The 14,415-nt window shown below is 42.7% G+C and overlaps 1 protein-coding gene across 2 annotated transcripts in view; it reads right to left on the bottom strand.

The window, feature by feature from the left end:
* The window catches only part of PPP2R2B (protein phosphatase 2 regulatory subunit Bbeta), a 249,535-nt gene that overhangs the window by 219,520 nt on the left and 15,600 nt on the right, over positions 1-14,415 (bottom strand). The window lies entirely within an intron of this gene.

Genomic DNA, 14,415 nt, shown 5'->3' on the forward strand with positions numbered 1-14,415 from the left:
GAATAACACCAGGATCTTGTTATGTGTCATGTCCACTGCCAAGCACAATATTGGCCCATACTACATAATTATCATATGATTATGTAGCTCCAATAATCTTTCATTATAATCTTTATCAACTCACAATTCCACTTTTACAGGTTGCTGGTTTCCTTTTAATACTGAAATGCAATAATTATCCCGAACACTCTCCTTTAAATTTTGACAGGAGATGAACAACAAAGAATACTAATAATTTGCAGCTGTATAGCTCCTTTCATATGGGCATCTCAATGATTTGTTCAAGGATTAAATTAAACCTCATAACACACTTGTTCACTACCTGAGGCACACAGAAATTCATCCCTGAAGTAACTCCATTGAATTCAATAGAGTTACTCCAGGGATGAATTTATCCTAGAGAGTTTCAGTGACATTCCCAAAGTCATACAACAAGTTAGTGCCAGAGTTGGGATTAGAATCTATGAATTCTGATGACAATTACATTCTGCAACCAGTAGACCAGGGGTTCTTAGTTGGTTCCTTTGCTATATTGCTCAGTGGGACAGAGATCCTGGCTAGATCCCAGCTAGATGGGAGCAGGGTTCCTGAATGGTCCTAGTATGGAAAAAGAACTACCCCAATGCTGCCTTTCATTTCACTGTTACAGAATAGAAAAATATATATCCACATTTCCCCCTGTTCTATTTGTGTTCTAATGTTGTGCCCATCAGCATGGTATCTGAGCAACTTGAATGAATCCAGACCTTTGCACATCAAGTTTCTCTCCAGTTACAATATTTACAAACCCCAGCCCCCAGAAGAGCAGGGATTTCTGATAAAAGTGTTGACAAACATACAGCACTGAAGCTAGCAGATGCAGCCATGATAATGGCATAATATAGAAGCCAGAGATGTCATCTGATGAGATTTAGCCTCAGATAATACACTATGGTAATTGTATAGTAAATGCTTTGTTTTCCTTTCTGCAGCTGTGATTCAGGACTTTCCTTTGCACCCCAACGGCACTTATTGTTCTCTCATACATGAGTCACGTTTGAAACATTTGTTTCTCCCTTAACATCTGCATGTGAGAGCAGCTAACATTAAGTATGGCAAGGTTCCACAGGCTGCATTACCACTGGCCACTTCTTCTTGCTGTTTGTGTCGCAGAGAGAAAAGCCTATTATATGCTTATTATATTTCTAGATGATTGTCTTGACTTTGGGTACACCAGATGTGGAAGCCTTTCTGTGAGTGGACACGTTTGTTGCTGCCAGATGAGCTGTCAGCCAGCTTTTCTGGGCATTCAGCAATTTACCCACAATACACTGGGTTGTTTCTCCCCCATCTTCATAATTTTGTTCAAATGGCTACAGATTATAGGCCTGTTCCTGCAAATTCTTACTTATGTGCTACCTAGGTAGCTTACTAGGAGGCTACCCTATGCAGTCACTCTGTTTAAATGCTTTGTGTGAGTTAAGGCCATCCATTCAGGTGAGTAAGAGTTTGCAAGATCAAGCCAGGTTACTGGGGTGTTCTTTAAAGCAAGAGACACTCAGATTTGTTGGTGAGGCACAAAAGCAATGAACTTTATGGATCATGTCCACTCTGCATGAGCATATTCATAGCACTAACTAAAATCCCAAGGTCATGTTCTAGCGTGAACTGAGCTTCATGTGAAATCTGGACGGATTCTCCAAGGCAGGCAATGTTTCCTTTGTTTTGATGAATTCCTGGTCAGGAGTCTGGTGGGGTCTCTGGAAAATTATAGATACATCCTATTCTAGTGGGAGTTCTGCTGTCTCCATTGGCTTTGTGTGTTTTACCTGAACTACATATCCACTAGAGATGGCCTGAGGTGCAGAGTTCAGCATAGCCCCTAAATGTTCCAAGCATTCTGAAGTATTTGGATCCATGATTTTCATTTGACTCATTAGAGAGAGGGATCGCCTGCAAAGTTCAGATCTGGATCCAGCCATTCCTAGAGCTCAGGATTTTTGGGTCAGGCCCATCTGTAATATCTGCCATTGCTAAATGTTGATGCTGTTTCTGTAGCCTTATAAGTCCAAGCAACCATGAATCAAGCACATGCTAAGAGCCTTCTCACATGTACACAAAAGCACAAAGACATCACCCTCAAAGCTGACAACTCCCAGTTAATTTCCAGATTCAGTCTGGGATTGCCCTCTTGGTGATTATAGCTCACGCTGCACTTTACTCCGTGACTTCTGTGACATCCATGACAAACTCACAGCCTTAACCATAACTAAGAATTATTTGTCCAAACTATTGAGTGAGTAACAAACACATCTACAGATATCAAGACTGTTCAAAATCAGTTTACAAAAGAGTAAAAAAGCGTACATTCATCAGACAACTTACTTGTAACTAAAAATTCAATCAGTTCTAATCGTAATCAGCAGTGATAAGAAAGAAAATACAGAAAAATAGATGACAGCTTAATGAAAAAACATACATCTTTTAAAACTTTGCTTGAGTGTAGCAATGATTCTTTAAATTAAACTTTTAAAATGATCAGTCTTAAGCGTGTTCTTTTAACAATCAAAGAGGCTACTACAATGTATTGGTTTTGCTATATCCTCTGTAAATAATGTTACATGATGCTCCAGTACAGCAGAGAATAGAATATTATATCTAAGCCCGGGCAGCAATTCAGATAGTGTATATGATCTTTCACTTTTAGCATCTCAGTTCAAGTATATTCCAGGCTAGATTGAACAAATAAGCTGGAAATGCCTGTGAATAAAATGAAACTGAATGTACTTATATAGCTTGCATATTCACATCCACCCCCAATGTGGCATACAGACACGCCAAAGATCCCAGCATTATATATAAGAATGGCCAAACTTGTTGGGATAAAACAAAACAAACAGAAATTCAACCAAAATTCAAACTGAACTCAAACCAATTTTCAAACTTTTTGAGAGTACCCCAGCATTACTTAAGTATATTATTCAGGCCATGGGCCCATTTTTCAAATATGAGTACCATACAAGCATATCAAAATCCACATTTGGATGCTGAAATTATCTCAGGCATATAACATAACTACGATGCGCCGATTCCACTTTCCAACTGCTGGCTTTAAATATCCTGTTGAGGTACCTCCATTTTAAAACTGGGATCAGAAAGTTGGGCACAGAAAAAAAACTGAGCAAAACTTTTTTTGTTCAGCTAAATTATGGAGGAGAAGCACGTCTAGTGGTTGTAGAATATAACTGGGAGTTTGGAAATCTGGGTTCTGTTCCTGAGTCTGCCTATACCTGCAATGTGACTTTGAAGTCACTTTGTCTCTTTGTGGCCTTGTCTAGATGAACAGTTAGCGCTCAGCAATGCAGGGTGCAAAGCTATAGTGTACTAGCGTGCTACAAACTAACCATCTCCTGCCACAGTGTCAACTTCCCTAGCATACTTTGATGTTCTCTCTTAGTTAGTGTACAGCACACTAATGCACTGCAGCTTTACACCTGGCTTGCCACTCATCACTGTCCAGCTAGACAGGCCCTGTGTTTGTTTCCCCATCTGGAGAAAAGGATAAAAATTTTTTCCAATTCAAAGGTTTGTGACTGAGCTTAATTTATTAGGTTTGTAATGCCTTTGGCACCCTTGTGTAGAAAGCGCTATAGAAGTGCCAAGCACTGTTACTACTAATGTTAAAATCATACCCAGTTGTTTTAGAACACCAAAAGATATGTTTCGTTTATGGTAAAATTGTATTTAATTCAATTTGTACATATGTGCAAAAATTAATAAAAATAATAAAGGAGCTCTGGACAAGCTTGATGCTATTTTAAAATACATTTATTATAACAACGTACCATCCCCGCAGTATCATCTAACCCTCCCGCAACAAAGAATGAATGGCAAATAACTAATAGTGAATACTCTAGGACAATTCAATGACTAAAACAGGACATGAATGTAGTTGACTCTACCAGCTGTTTTGCATTGGAATGAATATTTGCAAACAGTTTTTTTATACAGGTCTAACCGAGGATCAAAACAGGGATAAGAATAGCTAACACTAGTATTTTAGCAAGCACTTGCGGTAAATATGTGCTTAACATTAAAATAAGTGGGACTTAAGTATGTGCTTTGTTGAATAGGGATGGACTTACGCATATGAAGTTAAGCACACACATAAGTGCTTTACTGAGCTATGGTCTTAAGGATTAACTAGTTAACTGCCTTCTTAAAAACTGAAAAGTGCAAAGTTTTGGACAGCATGCCTGAACGTGAAGGGGGACTGATATTTCTGGACAGCAATGAACATCTCTTCTTACATTTAATGGCAGTGCTACATATATGTTTTAAAGGTGTTTTTAGTCTTCCTATCATGTTTAAGTGGTGAATTCACTTCCTCTTGCCAGAATATAAAAAATAAATTTTCATGTTTGTACAAATCTTTACTCTTGTGACAAAAATTAAAGCAAATGTGTTTGATGTAAAATCGCTTTAGAGATGGAGATTTGCTCACTGAAATAACATCTTGCAGTTCTGGAAGACCTTTGGAGGCTCTCAAAGTGTTTTACAAACCTCACTCAATTTAACATTTATTGTTATTTATTGCACACTTTTCTAATTACAGTTCTCATATCATGCAGGTTAGGTTGGATTTATAATTATAACTAATTTTTGTGGATGAGTAAATATCACAGCACTTGGCTGGCAGATAAGGAATAGAAACCAAGAGTCCTGACTCTGAATCTGCTGATCAAAACTTTATACACAGTACTAATCTATAAAGGAGACACTATATTGAATATTCCAATTGTTGGCCTGATACTGAGTGAGTTGTCAAAGAGGCACTCAGCGCCTCAAAGAATCTTATAAAAGAAACACTTAAAGAGGAACTTTCAAACACTTCCATCCATTGGTCACTGATGTGTCATTTTTTTCTTGCAACATTTACCATCTAAGATATTCCATTTGTTCTTTTTCTTCGGACCCATCTTCTCTTCCAATTTGATCAATCAGTGAATATTCATATACGATAATCTCACCTCTCCACCGAAATGCTGCACTGATGACATTCCATTACTGTCCATGGCCAATGACAGAGATGTCCCAAATGCAGGATTGTGACTTTACAGCAGGATGAAACAGAAGGAGAAACTGTGCCATGAGGAAATAAACTCTTACTCAAACAACTATCTGAAAACCATTCAAAAGCAATACAGGAAACGACTAGCTAACTCATCTCTTTCGTTACCACCATTCTTGAGTTTCAAGTTTTCCCCAGTGTAAAAGTTCCTCTTTCTGCGCTTTTCTGCATTCTTTGCTCATCTAAATCTCATCATCATGCCCATGTGACATTTGGGTACACAAGGAACACAGAATCATTGAAGGAAGTGGAATAAAGAATAGCTATCTGATGCTAGGCTATAGCGGAAATATGTTGAGCTCCGGTTAGCAGGGGAGGATGAAGGCTTGTCATGCACTGGGAATGGCACATTTTAATGGAAAGTTCTCTAGTAGTTTAGTTCTCTCAACATGTTGTAAACCCTTTGCAAAAACAAAATATGCAAATAAATAAAATAATAATACCTTGTAGATCTCAAAGTCCTTTCCAAAGGAAGTCAGTTTCCTTATTTCCATTTTACAGATGGGGAAACTGAGGCATAGCGAGGGGAAATGTTTTGTCTGTGGTCACCCAGCAGGCCAGTGGTGGAGCCAAGAACAGAACCTACCTCTACTGAGCCCCGATACAGTGCAGTGCTCTGTCCACTAGGCCACACTGATAGGCCCCCATCCTATTTTGGTATCATATACTTCTATCTAACTATTATAATGAAAGAAAGCAAACTTTTAAATTATTTGGAACTGTATATACATTGGCTTCAGTGGGGATTCTTGTAAGAATAGAAGATAAAGCCTTGATGAGAGCAGAGTTTAATAGTCTGTTCATATGTGCAGGTGTTTTAGTCAGTCTTGAAAGATATTTTGGTGGGAGAATTGCTCATACTTCCCCATTTGCTCTCAGCCATGCAAACTAAAATACAAAGGAATTATACTAACTGTTGCCTGTGAACCACCAGTGGTCCACAAATCCCTTCCCTGTGCTGTGCAGAACAAAGTGTTTAGAACACCAGACAATGAGTGAATGGGAGATTGGATGAGGAACTAAGTGATCAGTGGTGGGGAATCTCTCTCTTATGAAGTGGTCCATAGCATGGAAGAGCTGGAGAACCAGATACATTTACATCATTGGATGTTTTGCTATTATGGTTAGATGAGTGTCCAAATCCTGCCTATAAAGCATTCTGTAACATTGGCGTTAGCATTGAGTACTCCAGCAGATCACTGAGAAAGACCTCTGTGCAGCATTTGGCAGCTGAATATCTGAGAAGGAAGCTTGTGTGTTTCAGTATCTATGCCAGCTCCTCCCAGGTCTGACTGAAAGGCTGATGCCATGGTCCCACCTTGTCTATAGTATTATTTTATATTACAATTTAGATCCCTGTTATTCTCTAACTACTAATAATGCTAATTAGCTCTTTTCATTTGCATATCTCACAGCACTTTACAAAGGAAGGTAACGGATCATTATTCCTATTTTATGGATAGGGAAACTGAGATAGATGAATGGGCACCAAGAAGGTTGTTTTGTCTTATTAAGAAATCTTCCAATGGCTCTGCTTTCATTCCATAATTTCCCAGGAGTTCTTGCCCACATTGCTTAATATATCAAGTTAAAACTCCATTTTTGCGTTTACCTGTGGTGTGCACACTCTGGTTTCCCCTTTGCCCACAGTAATTAAGTAAGATCCAAAAAATTAAACTTCCCTGCTGTAACTTGACCTTGGTGCTCAAGGGGAATCCTTCCAAAACAAGATTGACCAAAGCTCCTGAATTCTCAGATCTAGTTTGATGTCATTTTCCCTCAATGGTTTTCTTCAGTGAAAGAATAACACCAGGAGACTCAAGCAGACATTTTCCAATAGTATGGCACACACATGAATAATTTGTACACCCTCAAGCTATGTCTTCACTGAAGAACTAACTCAGATGTTTATTTGGATGCCACTCATAACCCTTCTCCATCCATGGTCACCTGCTCTGGACAGCACTCTGAACTCAGATGCACTGGCCAGGTATACAGGAAAAGCCCCAGGAACTTTTGAATCTCATTTCCTGTTTGGCCAGGTGAGCTCATCAGCCAAGGTGACCATGCAGTCCCAGAATTGAAAAAGAGCTCCAGCATGGACCAAACGGGAGGTACTGGATCTGATTGCTGTATGGGGAGAGGAATCCATGCTATCAGAACTATGTTCCAAAAGACGAAATGCCAAAACAGAAAATCTCCAAAGCCATGAGGGACAGTTGCTACAACAGGGACGCAACACAGTGCCACATGAAACTTACGGAGCTCAGACAAGCATACCAGAAAACCAAAGAATCAAACGGATGCTCCAGGGCAGAGCTCCAGACATGCCGCTTCTACACTGAGCTGCATGCAATTCTAGGGGGGGCGGCCACCACTACCCCACCCCTGTCCATGGACTCCAATGATGGGGTACTCTCCACCATGCCTGAGGATTTTGCAGATGGGGAAGATGAGGAGAAGGAGCAGGAGGAGGAGCTTGAGGAGAGCACACAGCACACCGTTCTCCCCGATATCTAGGATCTTTTTATCACCCTGACTGAAATACCCTCCCAACCCAACCAAGCCAGAGAAGGGACCTCTGGTGAGTGTACCTTTTAAAATATAATACATGTTATAAAAGCAAGCGTTTTTTAATGATTAAGTAGCCCTGAGGACTTGGGATGCATTCATGGCCAGTACAGCTATTGGAAAAGTCTGTTAATGTGTCTGGGGATGGAGCGGAAATCCTCCAGAGACGTCTCCATGAAGCTCTCCTGGAGGTACTCTAAAAGCCTTTGCAGAAGGTTTCTGGGGAGAGCAGCCTTATTCCATCCTCCATGGTAGGACAAAAATAAAAAGGAGTACTTGTGGCACCTTAGAGACTAACAAATTTATTTGAGCATAAGCTTTCGTGAGCTACAGCTCACTTCATTGGATGCATTCAGTGGAAAATACAGTGGGGAGATTTATATACACAGAGAACATGAAACAATGGGTGTTACTATACAGACTGTAACGAGAGTGATCAGGTAAGGTGAGCTATTACCAGCAGAAGGGGGGGAGGTGGACTTTTTGTAGTGATGATCAAGGTGGGCCATTTCCAGCAGTTGACAAGAATGTCTGAGGAACAGCAGGGGGGGGGAGGGGGGGGAAATAGTTTTACTTTGTGTAATGACCCATCCACTCCCAGTCTTTATTCAAGTCTAAGTTAATTGTATCCAGTTTGCAAATTAATTCCAATTCAGCAGTTTCTCGTTGGAGTCTGTTTCTGAAGTTTTTTTGTTGAAGAATTGCCACTTTTAGGTCTGTAATCGAGTGACCAAAGAGATTGAAGTGTTCTCCAACTGGTTTTTGAATGTTATAATTCTTGACGTCTGCTTTGTGTCCATTTATTCTTTTACGTAGAGACTGTCCAGTTTGACCAATGTACATGGCAGAGGGGCATTGCTGGCACCTGATGGCATATATCACATTGGTAGATGTGCAGGTAAACGAGCCTCTGATAGTGTGGCTGATGTGATTAGGCCCTATGATGGTGTCCCCTGAATAGATATGTGGACACAGTTGGCAACGGGCTTTGTTGTGAGGATAGGTTCCTGGGTTGGTGGTTCTGTTGTGTGGTGTGTGGTTGCTGGTGAGTATTTGCTTCAGATTGGGGGGCGGTCTGTAAACAAGGACTGGCCTGTCTCCCACGATCTGTGAGAGTGATGGGTCATCCTTCAGGATAAGTTGTAGATCCTTGATGATGCATTGGAGAGGTTTTAGTTGGGGGCTGAAGGTGATGGCTCGTGGCGTTCTGTTATTTTCTTTGTTGGGCCTGTCCTGTAGTAGGTAACTTCTGGGTGCTCTTCTGGCTCTGTCAATCTGTTTCTTCACTTCAGCACGTGGGTGTTGTAGTTGTAAGAACGCTTGATAGAGATCTTTTAGGTGTTTGTCTCTGTCTCAGGGGTTGGAGCAAATGCGGTTGTATTGTAGAGCTTGGCTGTAGACAATGGATCGTGTGGTGTGGTCTGGATGGAAGCTGGAGGAATGTAGGTAAGTATAGCAGTCAGTAGGTTTCCGGTATAGGGTGGTGTTTATGTGACCATCGCTTATTAGCACTGTAGTGTCCAGGAATTGGATCTCTTGTGTGGACTGGTCCAGGCTGAGGTTGATGGTGGGATGGAAATTGTTGAAATCATGGTGGAATTCCTCAAGGGCTTCTTTTCCATTGGTCCAGATGATGAAGATGTCATCAATGTAGCGCAAATAGAGTAGGGGCATTAGGGGATGAGAGCTGAGGAAGCGTTGTTCTAAGTCAGCCATAAAAATGTTGGCATACTGTGGGGCCATGCGGGTACTCATAGCAGTGCTGCTGATTTGAAGGTATACATTGTCCCAAAATGTGAAATAGTTATGGGTGAGGACAAAGTCACAAAGTTCAGCCACCAGGTTTGCTGTGACATTATCGGGGATACTGTTCCTGACGGCTTGTAGTCCATCTTTGTGTGGAATGTTGGTGTAGAGGGCTTCTACATCCATAGTGGCTAGGATGGTGTTTTCAGGAAGATCACCGATGGATTGTAGTTTCTTCAGGAAGTCAGTGGTGTCTCGAAGATAGCTAGGAGTGCTGGTAGCGTTGGGCCTGAGGAGGGAGTCTACATAGCCAGACAATCCTGCTGTTAGGGTGCCAATGCCTGAGATGTTGGGGCACCCAGGATTTCCAGGTTTATGGATCTTGGGTAGCAGATAGAATACCCCTGGTCGGGGTTCCAGGGGTGTGTCTGTGCGGATTTGTTCTTGTGCTTTTTCAGGGAGTTTCTTGAGCAAATGGTGTAGTTTCTTTTGGTAACCCTCAGTGGAATCAGACGGTAATGGCTTGTAGAAAGTGGTGTTGGAGAGTTGGCTAGCAGCCTCTTGTTCATATTCTGACCTATTCATGATGATGACAGCACCTCCTTTGTCAGCCTTTTGGATTATGATGTCAGAGTTGTTTCTGAGGCTGTGGATGGCATTGTGTTCTGCACGGCTGAGGTTATGGGGCAAGTGATGCTGCTTTTCCACAATTTCAGCCCATGCACGTCAGCGGAAGCACTCTATGTAGAAGTCCAGTCTGTTGTTTCGACCTTCAGGAGGAGTCCACCTAGAATCCTTCTTTTTGTAGTGTTGGTAGGAAGGTCTCTGTGGGTTAGTATGTTCTTCAGAAGTGTGTTGGAAATATTCCTTGAGTCGGAGACGTTGAAAATAGGATTCTAGGTCACCACAGAACTGTATCATGTTCGTGGGGGTGGAGGGGCAGAAGGAGAGGCCCCAAGATAGGACAGATTCTTCTGCTGGGCTAAGAGTACAGCTGGATAGATTAACAATATTGCTGGGTGGGTTAAGGCAATCACTGTTGTGGTCCCTTGTGGCATGTAGTAGTTTAGATAGTTTAGTGTCCTTTTTCTTTTGTAGAGAAGCAAAGTGTGTTTGGAAATGGCTTGTCTAGTTTTTGTAAAGTCCAGCCACGAGGAAGTTTGTGTGGAAGGCTGGTTTTTTATGAGAGTATCCAGTTTTGAGAGCTCATTCTTAATCGTTCCTGGTTTGCTGTAGAGGATGTTGATCAGGGGGTTCCGCAGTTTCTTTGAGAGTGTGTGGCACAAGCTGTCAGCATAGTCTGTGTGGTATGTAGATTGTAATGGATTTTTTACCTTCAGTCCTTTTGGTATGATGTCCATCTGTTTGCATTTGGAAAGGAAGATGATGTCTGTCTGTATCTGTATGAATTTTTTCATGAAGTTGATAGATTTCCACTTTACCATGCCTTGCTAGTAGCAAGTAACCCAGTATCATTGCATGACAAAGCCTGGCAGCGTATGCCAGCATTTTGCTGGCAGTCAACCCCGGCACTTCGTGTGTGATCTTTAACACCAAAGCCGCAGGCACTCAATATAAGATGCAAAATGTGACCTTGTACCAAAATCACATGTGCTATGTAATGTGAATAGTGTTGTTCACCGTGAAAGCGTATAGCCATTGTTCTGTAAAATGTACCTTTTAAAAGACTTCACTCCCTTTTTTTTCTACAGCAGCTGGAAATGTTTCAAGCCTCCTTCCTCCGTCCCAAAGGCGATCTCACATAAGGCGGTGAAAAAAATGCACCCGCGATGAAATGTTCTCTGAGCTCATGCAGTCGTCCGGCACTGACAGAGCTCAGCAGAATGTGTGGAGGGACACAATAGCAGAGTACAGGAAAGCGGCCGATGAACGTGAGGAGAGGTGGTGGCAGGAAGATCAGAGGAGGCATGAGGAAACGCTGGGGCGACTGTGGGATCAAACAGACATGCTCCGGCGTCTGGTGGAGGTTCATGAATGGCAGCAGGATAACAGACTGCCACTGCAGCCCCTGTTTAACCACCCTCCCTCCTCCCCAAGTTCCATAGCCTCCTCACCCAGACGCCCAAGAACGCGGGGGCTGGAGGGGAGGCTCCAGGCACCCAACCACTCCAATCCAGTAGACAGCCCAAGCAACAGAAGGCTGTCATTCAACAAGTTTTGAAGTGGCCTTTTCCTTCCCTCCTACCCTCCTTCCACACCCCACTCGGGCTACCTTGTGAGTTATCTCCCTATTTTTATAATCAATTAATAAAGAATACATGTTTTTTAAATGATACTGACTTTATTTCCTTTGCAAGCAAGCTGTGATCGAAGGGGGAGGGCGAGGGGTTACAGGAAATTTAGAGGCACCCAAATGGGCAGGTTTTCATCAAGGAGAAACAAAACAGAAGTGTCACACAGTACCCTGGCCAGTCATGAAACTGGTTTTCAAAGTTTCTCTGATGCGCAGTGCTTCCTGCTGTGCTCTTCTAACCACCCTGGTGTCTGGCTGCATGTATTCAGCAGCCAGGCGATTTGCCTCAACCTCTCACCCCACCATAAATGTCTCCCCCTTACTCTCACAGAGATTGTGGAGCACGCAGCAAGAGCAATAACAATGGGAATACTGGTTTCGGTGAGGTCTGAGCGAGTCAGTAAACTATGCCAGCGACCCTTTAAACATCCAAATGCACACTCTACCACCATTCTGCACTTGCTCAGCCTATAGTTGAACAGCTACTTACTACTGTCCAGGGTGCCTGTGTACGGCTTCATGAGCCAGGGCATTAAGGGGTAGGCTGGGTCCCCAAGGATAACTATAGGCATTTCAACATCCCCACCAGTTATTTTCTGGTCTGGGAAGTAAATCCTTCCTGCAGCCATTTAAACAGACCAGAGTTCCTGAAGACGTGAGTGTCATGAACCTGTCCCGGCCATGCCACGTTGATGTTCGTGAAACGTCCCTTATGATTCACCAGTGCTTGCAGCACCATTGAAAAGTACCCTTTGCGGTTTATGTACTGGCTGTCCTGGTGGTCTGGTCCCAAGATAGGGATATGCGTTCCGTCCATAGCCCCACCACAGTTAGGGAATCCCATTGCAGCAAAGCCATCTAGGATGACCTGCACATTTCCCAGAGTCACTAACCTTGATAGCAGCAGCTCAATGATTGCATTGGCTACTTGCATCACAGCAACCCCCACAGTAGATTTGCTCACACCAAACTGATTACCAAGTGACTGGTAGCTGTCTGGGGTTGCAAGCTTCCACAGGGCTATTGCCACTCACTTGTGAACTGTGAGGGCTGCTCTCATCTTGGTATTCTTGCGCTTCAGGGCAGGGGAAAGCAAGTCACAAAGTTCCATGAAAGTGCCCTTACGCATGCAAAAGTTTTGGAGCCATGGGGAATCGTCCCAAACCTGCAACACTATGCGGTCCCACCAGTCTGTGCTTGTTTCCCGGGCCAAGAATCGGCATTCTATAGCATGAGCCTGCCCCAGTAACACCATGATCTCCAAATTGCCAGACCGCAGTTTGAGAGAAATCTGTGTTCATGTCCTCATCACCGCGCTGCCATCACCTCCTCGCCTGGTTTTTCAGATGCTGGTTCTGCATAAACTGCACGATAATGCACGAGGTGTTTACAATGGTAATAACTGCTGCGGTGAGCTGAACGGGCTCCATGCTTGCCGTGCTATGGTGTCTGCTCGGGCAATCCAGAGAAAAGGGCGCAAAATGATTGTCTGCCGTTGCTTTCACAGAGGGAGGGAGGGTGGGTTGACTGACGACATTTACCCATAACCACCCGTGACAAATTTTTGGCCCCATCAGGCATTTGGAGCTCAGCCCAGAATTCCAATGGGCAGTGGGGACTGCGGGATAGCTACCCACAGTGCACCGCTCAGAATGTCGATGCTTGCCATGGTACTGTGGACGCACACCGCCAAACTAATGGGCTTAGTGTGGACGCATGCACTCAACTTTATACAATCTGTTCCCAAAAATCGACTTCTGTAAAATCGGGAGTACTTTCGTAGTGTAGACATGGCCTAAGAGCATGATTTGGCCCTTAGTCTCTTCTCTCTCTCTCACCAACTTGCCACTAGTTACAGGGCAATACTCTAGCTGATTAGACATTCACTGACAAACATCTTTAGATTTTTTCCTCCAAATCTTTAATTTTTATAGGACGTGTGAAAAATATTTCAGTTCCAAACAGCGAATTAATATCAGTGTTAATTCTGAATCCTGCACATGTGTTAGGAATTATTGTAGGTAATTCACAAAATTGCCCTGGTAGTTCACACATGGCACACACACACACACATAAGATTATAAATCACCAGGAGAGATGACTCCCTATGGAAGGGGAAAGTTTGCAGCAGTCCCACTAAAATCCAGGGCATTAAGTTCAAACCTTGTTCAAACATTAAAGATTTAATAGCAAGTGCTGCAGAGCTTTTCTGCTGAGACCTGAAAACAGGCTCAAGTGAAGGAATGAAACAGTGAAAAATACACAAACGAATAAAATCCTAAAATCTATTTTCTTAATTGCCTTCTTGGGAATGCACAGCTGAGTTAAACAGACAATGAGAAGCCTGTAAAATTTCCAGACCAGTATCTAGTGAGAGAGTCTTTCTTAAAATCGGTTCTGACTACTAGTTTGCATGATTAGTGTAAACTTAATAGCAAAATCATGCATATTTACAGAAATAACCTGCTAAGTGTTCAAAACACCTCCCAAGCATTTTACTGCTTTTCAGTCTTCATCTCGATAAATGGCTAGCTAATAACAGTTTTTCCTTGCTTTCCAGAAGGCTGAACTGATCTCTAAGTCTGGCACACACAGGCTTTCGACAGCAATCTCTGTCATGTATTAGCTGCAAAAGGCAATGTCAGCAGAGCTTTGGGGGCAGTCATGTTCCCAGCCCACTTTCTTTCCACCTACCCACGTTTCCCTCCTCCTCCCACCAGCCGTCCACTGGGCT

The sequence above is a fragment of the Lepidochelys kempii genome, chromosome 8 (genome assembly GCF_965140265.1).
Source record: "Lepidochelys kempii isolate rLepKem1 chromosome 8, rLepKem1.hap2, whole genome shotgun sequence".
Taxonomy (NCBI): domain Eukaryota; kingdom Metazoa; phylum Chordata; order Testudines; family Cheloniidae; genus Lepidochelys; species Lepidochelys kempii.